Source organism: Mixophyes fleayi, unplaced genomic scaffold (assembly GCF_038048845.1).
Source record: "Mixophyes fleayi isolate aMixFle1 unplaced genomic scaffold, aMixFle1.hap1 Scaffold_3586, whole genome shotgun sequence".
NCBI lineage: Eukaryota > Metazoa > Chordata > Amphibia > Anura > Limnodynastidae > Mixophyes > Mixophyes fleayi.
Genome location: NW_027447580.1, coordinates 17,501 through 23,617, shown reverse-complemented (window position 1 = coordinate 23,617; position 6,117 = coordinate 17,501). Strand labels below are relative to the sequence as shown.

The following is a 6,117-nucleotide window of genomic DNA, read 5'->3' as shown; positions in this document are numbered from 1 at the left end:
AATGACTTACATCAATTCTTTTACATAATTCTTGTTTCTCATGACATTTCTAACATTGCCCACAATTATCAACTTTCTAAGTCTTTCTGAGCAAGAGAAATCGCAAAACAGTCATTTCTTCATTGCCGTCCAAAAACAACGCTTTTTTACACTCCGGTCTCCCTTTCTCTTGGAAACAATGACTTACATCAATTCTTTTACATAATTCTTGTTTCTTATGACATTTCTAACATTGCCCACAATTATAAACTTTCTAAGTCTTTCTGAGCAGGAGAAATCGCAAAACATAGTCATTTCTTCATTGCCGTCCAAAAACAACGCTTTTTTACACTCCGGTCTCCCTTTCTCTTGGAAACAATGACTTACATCAATTCTTTTACATAATTCTTGTTTCTCATGACATTTCTAACATTGCCCACAATTATCAACTTTCTAAGTCTTTCTGAGCAGGAGAAATCGCAAAACATAGTCATTTCTTCATTGCCGTCCTAAAACAACGCTTTTTTACACTCCGGTCTCCCTTTCTCTTGGAAACAATGACTTACATCAATTCTTTTACATAATTCTTGTTTCTCATGACATTTCTAACATTGCCCCACAATTATCAATTTTCTAAGTCTTTCTGAGCAGGAGAAATCACAAAACATAGTCATTTCTTCATTGCCGTCCAAAAACAACGCTTTTTTACACTCCTGTCTCCCTTTCTCTTGGAAACAATGACTTACATCAATTCTTTTACATAATACTTGTTTCTCATGACATTTCTAACATTGCCCACAATTATCAACTTTCTAAGTCTTTTTGAGCAGGAGAAATCGCAAAACATAGTCATTTCTTCATTGCCGTCCAAAAACAACGCTTTTTTACACTCCGGTCTCCCTTTCTCTTGGAAACAATGACTTACATCAATTCTTTTACATAATTCTTGTTTCTCATGACATTTCTTACATTGCCCACAATTATTACCTTTCTAAGTCTTTCTGAGCAGGAGAAATCGCAAAACATAGTCATTTCTTCATTGCCGTCCAAAAACAACGCTTTTTTACACTCCTGTCTCCCTTTCTCTTGGAAACAATGACTTACATCAATTCTTTTACATAATTCTGTAGGTTTTTTTTTCATTTTTTTTTCTCTCTTGTTCCTGCTTCCTTCAATGTTGGTGTTGAGATGTATAAGAGATGTAAGGCAGTTGGTGAGCAATACCTACAGCCACACCGCCCTGAACAAGCCTGATTTTGGAAGCTAAGCAGGCCCGGGCCCGGTTTATACTTGGATGTGAGGCCACCTGGGAATACCCAGGTGCTGTAGGTTTTTTTTTTTTCCGTTATTTTTTTTCTCTTGTTCCTGCTTCCTTCAATGCTGGTGTTGAGATGTATAAGAGATGTTGGTCAGTAGGCAAGAAATACCTACAGCCACACCACCCTGAACAAGCCCAATATCATCTGATCTTGGAAGCGAAGCAGGGCCGGGCCTGGTTAGTACTTGGATGGGAGACCACCTGGGAATACCAGGTGCTGTAGGTTTTTTTTTTTTTCGTTTTTTTTTCTCTCTTGTTCCTGCTTCCTTCAATGCTGGTGTTGAGATGTATAAGAGATGTAGGTTAGTAAGCAAACAATACCTACAGCCACACCACCCTGAACAAGATCAATCTCGTCTGATCTTGGAAGCTAAATAGGACGGGCCTGTTCAGTACTTCAATGGGAGACCACCTAGGAATACCAGGTGCTGTAGGTTTTTTATTTTCGTTTTTTTTTCTCTCTTGTTCCTGCTTTCTTCAATGCCGGTGTTGAGATGTATAAGAGATGTAGGTCAGTAGGAAAGCAATACCTACAGCTGCACCACCCTGAACAAGCCTGATCTTGAAAGCAAAGCAGTGCCAGGCTTGGTTAGTACTTGGATGGGGGACCACCTGGGAATACCAGGTGCTGTAGGTTGTTTTTTTTCGGGTTTTTTTCTCTCTTGTTCCTGCTTCCTTCAATGCTGGTGTTGAGATGTATAAGAGATGTAGGTCAGTAAGCAAGCAATACCTACAGCCACACCACCCTGAACAAGCCCAATATCATCTGATCTTGGAAGCGAAGCAGGGCCAGGCCTGGTTAGTACTTGGATGGGAGACCACCTGGGAATACCAGGTGCTGTAGGTTATTTTTTTTTCGTTTTTTTTTCTCTCTTGTTCCTGCTTCCTTCAATGCTGGTGTTGAGATGTATAAGAGATGTAGGTTAGTAAGCAAACAATACCTACAGCCACACCACCATGAACAAGATCAGTCTCGTCTGATCTTGGAAGCTAAATAGGACGGGCCTGTTAAGTACTTCAATGGGAGACCACCTAGGAATACCAGGTGCTGTAGGTTTTTTTTTTTCGTTTTTTTTTCTCTCTTGTTCCTGCTTTCTTCAATGCCGGTGTTGAGATGTATAAGAGATGTAGGTCAGTAGGAAAGCAATACCTACAGCCGCACCACCCTGAACAAGCCCAATATCATCTGATCTTGGAAGCAAAGCAGGGCCGGGCCTGGTTAGTACTTGGATGGGAGACCACCTGGGAATACCAGGTGCTGTAGGTTTTTTTTTTTTCGTTTTTTTTTCTCTCTTGTTCCTGCTTCCTTCAATGCTGGTGTTGAGATGTATAAGAGATGTAGGTTAGTAAGCAAACAATACCTACAGCCACACCACCCTGAACAAGATCAATCTCGTCTGATCTTGGAAGCTAAATAGGACGGGCCTGTTCAGTACTTCAATGGGAGACCACCTAGGAATACCAGGTGCTGTAGGTTTTTTTTTTTCGTTTTTTTTTTCTCTCTTGTTCCTGCTTTCTTCAATGCCGGTGTTGAGATGTATAAGAGATGTAGGTCAGTTGGAAAGCAATACCTACAGCCGCACCACCCTGAACAAGCCTGATCTTGGAAGCAAAGCAGTGCCAGGCTTGGTTAGTACTTGGATGGGGGACCACCTGGGAATACCAGGTGCTGTAGGTTTTTTTTTTTCGGTTTTTTTTCTCTCTTGTTCCAGCGTGCTTCAATGCTGGTGTTAAGATGTATAAGAGATGTAGGTCAGTAGGCAAGCAATACCTACAGCCACACCACCCTGAACAAGCCCAATCTCGTCTGATCTTGGAAGCTAAGCAGGGCCGGGCCTGGTTAGTACTTTGATGGGAGACCACCTGGGAATGTGCTGTAGGTTTTTTTTTCTCTCTTGTTCCTGCTTCCTTCAATGCTGGTGTTGAGATGTATAAGAGATGTAGGTCAGGAAACAAACAATACCTACAGCCACACCACCCTGAACAAGCCCAATCTCGTCTGATCTTGGAAGCTAAGCAGGGCTGGGCCTGGTTAGTACTTTGATGGGAGACCACCTGGTAATGTGCTGTAGGGTTTTTTTTTCTCTCTTGTTCCTGCTTCCTTCAATGCTGGTGTTGAGATGTATAAGAGATGTTGGTCAGTAGGCAAGCAATACCTACAGCCACACCACCCTGAACAAGCTCTATCTCGTCTGATCTTGGAAGCTAAGCAGGGTTGGGCCTGGTAAGTACTTGGATGGGAGAACACCTGGGAATTCCAGGTGCTGTAGGCTTTTTTTTTTTTTTTTTTTTTCTCTCTTGTTCCTGCATCCTTCAATGCTGGTGTTGAGATGCTAAAAAGATGTAGGTCAGTAGGCAAGCAATACCTACAGCCACACCACCCGCATGTAATACTTACAGCCGCACCACCCTGAACACGATCAATCTTGTTTGATCTTGGAAGCTAAGCAGGACCGGGCATGGTCAGTACTTCAATGGGAGACCACCTGGGAATACCAGGTGCTGTAGGTTTTTTTTTTTGTTTTTTTATCTCTCATTTTCCTGCTTCCTTCAAACAATATCATCTGATCTTGGAAGCGAAGCAGGGCCGGGCCTGGTTAGTACTTGGATGGGAGACCACCTGGGAATACCAGGTGCTGTAGGTTGTTTTTTTTTCTTTTTTTTTTCTCTCTTGTTCCTGCTTCCTTCAATGCTGGTGTTGAGATGTATAAGAGATATAGGTTAGTAAGCAAGCAATACCTACAGCCACACCACCCTGAACAAGCCCAATATCATCTGATCTTGGAAGCGAAGCAGGGCCAGGCCTGGTTAGTACTTGGATGGGAGACCACCTGGGAATACCAGGTGCTGTAGGTTTTTTTTTTTTCGTTTTTTTTTCTCTCTTGTTCCTGCTTCCTTCAATGCTGGTGTTGAGATGTATAAGAGATGTAGGTTAGTAAGCAAACAATACCTACAGCCACACCACCCTGAACAAGATCAATCTCGTCTGATCTTGGAAGCTAAATAGGACGGGCCTGTTCAGTACTTCAATGGGAGACCACCTAGGAATACCAGGTGCTGTAGGTTTTTTATTTTCGTTTTTTTTTCTCTCTTGTTCCTGCTTTCTTCAATGCCGGTGTTGAGATGTATAAGAGATGTAGGTCAGTAGGAAAGCAATACCTACAGCTGCACCAACCTGAACAAGCCTGATCTTGGAAGCAAAGCAGTGCCAGGCTTGGTTAGTACTTGGATGGGGGACCACCTGGGAATACCAGGTGCTGTAGGTTGTTTTTTTTCGGGTTTTTTTTCTCTCTTGTTCCTGCTTCCTTCAATGCTGGTGTTGAGATGTATAAGAGATGTAGGTCAGTAAGCAAGCAATACCTACAGCCACACCACCCTGAACAAGCCCAATATCATCTGATCTTGGAAGCGAAGCAGGGCCGGGCCTGGTTAGTACTTGGATGGGAGACCACCTGGGAATACCAGGTGCTGTAGGTTTTTTTTTTTTCGTTTTTTTTTCTCTCTTGTTCCTGCTTCCTTCAATGCTGGTGTTGAGATGTATAAGAGATGTAGGTTAGTAAGCAAACAATACCTACAGCCACACCACCCTGAACAAGATCAATCTCGTCTGATCTTGGAAGCTAAATAGGACGGGCCTGTTCAGTACTTCAATGGGAGACCACCTAGGAATACCAGGTGCTGTAGGTTTTTTTTTTTCGTTTTTTTTTTCTCTCTTGTTCCTGCTTCCTTCAATGCTGGTGTTGAGATGTATAAGAGATATAGGTTAGTAAGCAAGCAATACCTACAGCCACACCACCCTGAACAAGCCCAATATCATCTGATCTTGGAAGCGAAGCAGGGCCGGGCCTGGTTAGTACTTGGATGGGAGACCACCTGGGAATACCAGGTGCTGTAGGTTTTTTTTTTTTCGTTTTTTTTTCTCTCTTGTTCCTGCTTCCTTCAATGCTGGTGTTGAGATGTATAAGAGATGTAGGTTAGTAAGCAAACAATACCTACAGCCACACCACCCTGAACAAGATCAATCTCGTCTGATCTTGGAAGCTAAATAGGACGGGCCTGTTCAGTACTTCAATGGGAGACCACCTAGGAATACCAGGTGCTGTAGGTTTTTTTTTTTCGTTTTTTTTCTCTCTTGTTCCTGCTTTCTTCAATGCCGGTGTTGAGATGTATAAGAGATGTAGGTCAGTTGGAAAGCAATACCTACAGCCGCACCACCCTGAACAAGCCTGATCTTGGAAGCAAAGCAGTGCCAGGCTTGGTTAGTACTTGGATGGGGGACCACCTGGGAATACCAGGTGCTGTAGGTTTTTTTTTTTCGGTTTTTTTTCTCTCTTGTTCCAGCGTGCTTCAATGCTGGTGTTAAGATGTATAAGAGATGTAGGTCAGTAGGCAAGCAATACCTACAGCCACACCACCCTGAACAAGCCCAATCTCGTCTGATCTTGGAAGCTAAGCAGGGCCGGGCCTGGTTAGTACTTTGATGGGAGACCACCTGGGAATGTGCTGTAGGTTTTTTTTTCTCTCTTGTTCCTGCTTCCTTCAATGCTGGTGTTGAGATGTATAAGAGATGTAGGTCAGAAAACAAACAATACCTACAGCCACACCACCCTGAACAAGCCCAATCTCGTCTGATCTTGGAAGCTAAGCAGGGCTGGGCCTGGTTAGTACTTTGATGGGAGACCACCTGGTAATGTGCTGTAGGGTTTTTTTTTCTCTCTTGTTCCTGCTTCCTTCAATGCTGGTGTTGAGATGTATAAGAGATGTTGGTCAGTAGGCAAGCAATACCTACAGCCACACCACCCTGAACAAGCTCTATCTCG

General features: G+C 43.1%; 3 non-coding genes and 13 pseudogenes across 3 annotated transcripts; all 16 read left to right on the top strand.

The window, feature by feature from the left end:
- Positions 1 to 1,404: 1,404 nt before the first annotated feature.
- Positions 1,405 to 1,523, top strand: LOC142132242 (5S ribosomal RNA). Its single transcript, XR_012686505.1, has one exon. It is a non-coding gene; the product is annotated as a 5S ribosomal RNA (ribosomal RNA).
- Positions 1,524 to 1,616: 93 nt separating this feature from the next.
- LOC142132229 (5S ribosomal RNA) lies at positions 1,617 to 1,734 on the top strand (annotated as a pseudogene).
- Positions 1,735 to 2,025: 291 nt separating this feature from the next.
- On the top strand, positions 2,026 to 2,144 carry LOC142132253 (5S ribosomal RNA; annotated as a pseudogene).
- A 301-nt stretch (positions 2,145 to 2,445) lies between these two features.
- LOC142132250 (5S ribosomal RNA) lies at positions 2,446 to 2,564 on the top strand (annotated as a pseudogene).
- Positions 2,565 to 2,656: 92 nt separating this feature from the next.
- Positions 2,657 to 2,774, top strand: LOC142132228 (5S ribosomal RNA; annotated as a pseudogene).
- A 292-nt stretch (positions 2,775 to 3,066) lies between these two features.
- On the top strand, positions 3,067 to 3,180 carry LOC142132284 (5S ribosomal RNA; annotated as a pseudogene).
- Positions 3,181 to 3,451: 271 nt separating this feature from the next.
- Positions 3,452 to 3,570, top strand: LOC142132263 (5S ribosomal RNA; annotated as a pseudogene).
- Positions 3,571 to 3,689: 119 nt separating this feature from the next.
- Positions 3,690 to 3,808, top strand: LOC142132286 (5S ribosomal RNA; annotated as a pseudogene).
- Positions 3,809 to 4,034: 226 nt separating this feature from the next.
- Positions 4,035 to 4,153, top strand: LOC142132252 (5S ribosomal RNA; annotated as a pseudogene).
- Positions 4,154 to 4,245: 92 nt separating this feature from the next.
- On the top strand, positions 4,246 to 4,363 carry LOC142132226 (5S ribosomal RNA; annotated as a pseudogene).
- Positions 4,364 to 4,655: 292 nt separating this feature from the next.
- Positions 4,656 to 4,774, top strand: LOC142132241 (5S ribosomal RNA). The gene has a single exon (XR_012686504.1). It is a non-coding gene; the product is annotated as a 5S ribosomal RNA (ribosomal RNA).
- Positions 4,775 to 4,866: 92 nt separating this feature from the next.
- Positions 4,867 to 4,984, top strand: LOC142132225 (5S ribosomal RNA; annotated as a pseudogene).
- A 92-nt stretch (positions 4,985 to 5,076) lies between these two features.
- LOC142132240 (5S ribosomal RNA) lies at positions 5,077 to 5,195 on the top strand. Its single transcript, XR_012686503.1, has one exon. It is a non-coding gene; the product is annotated as a 5S ribosomal RNA (ribosomal RNA).
- A 92-nt stretch (positions 5,196 to 5,287) lies between these two features.
- On the top strand, positions 5,288 to 5,405 carry LOC142132224 (5S ribosomal RNA; annotated as a pseudogene).
- Positions 5,406 to 5,695: 290 nt separating this feature from the next.
- LOC142132283 (5S ribosomal RNA) lies at positions 5,696 to 5,809 on the top strand (annotated as a pseudogene).
- Positions 5,810 to 6,080: 271 nt separating this feature from the next.
- The window catches only part of LOC142132262 (5S ribosomal RNA), a 119-nt pseudogene continuing 82 nt past the window's right edge, over positions 6,081 to 6,117 (top strand).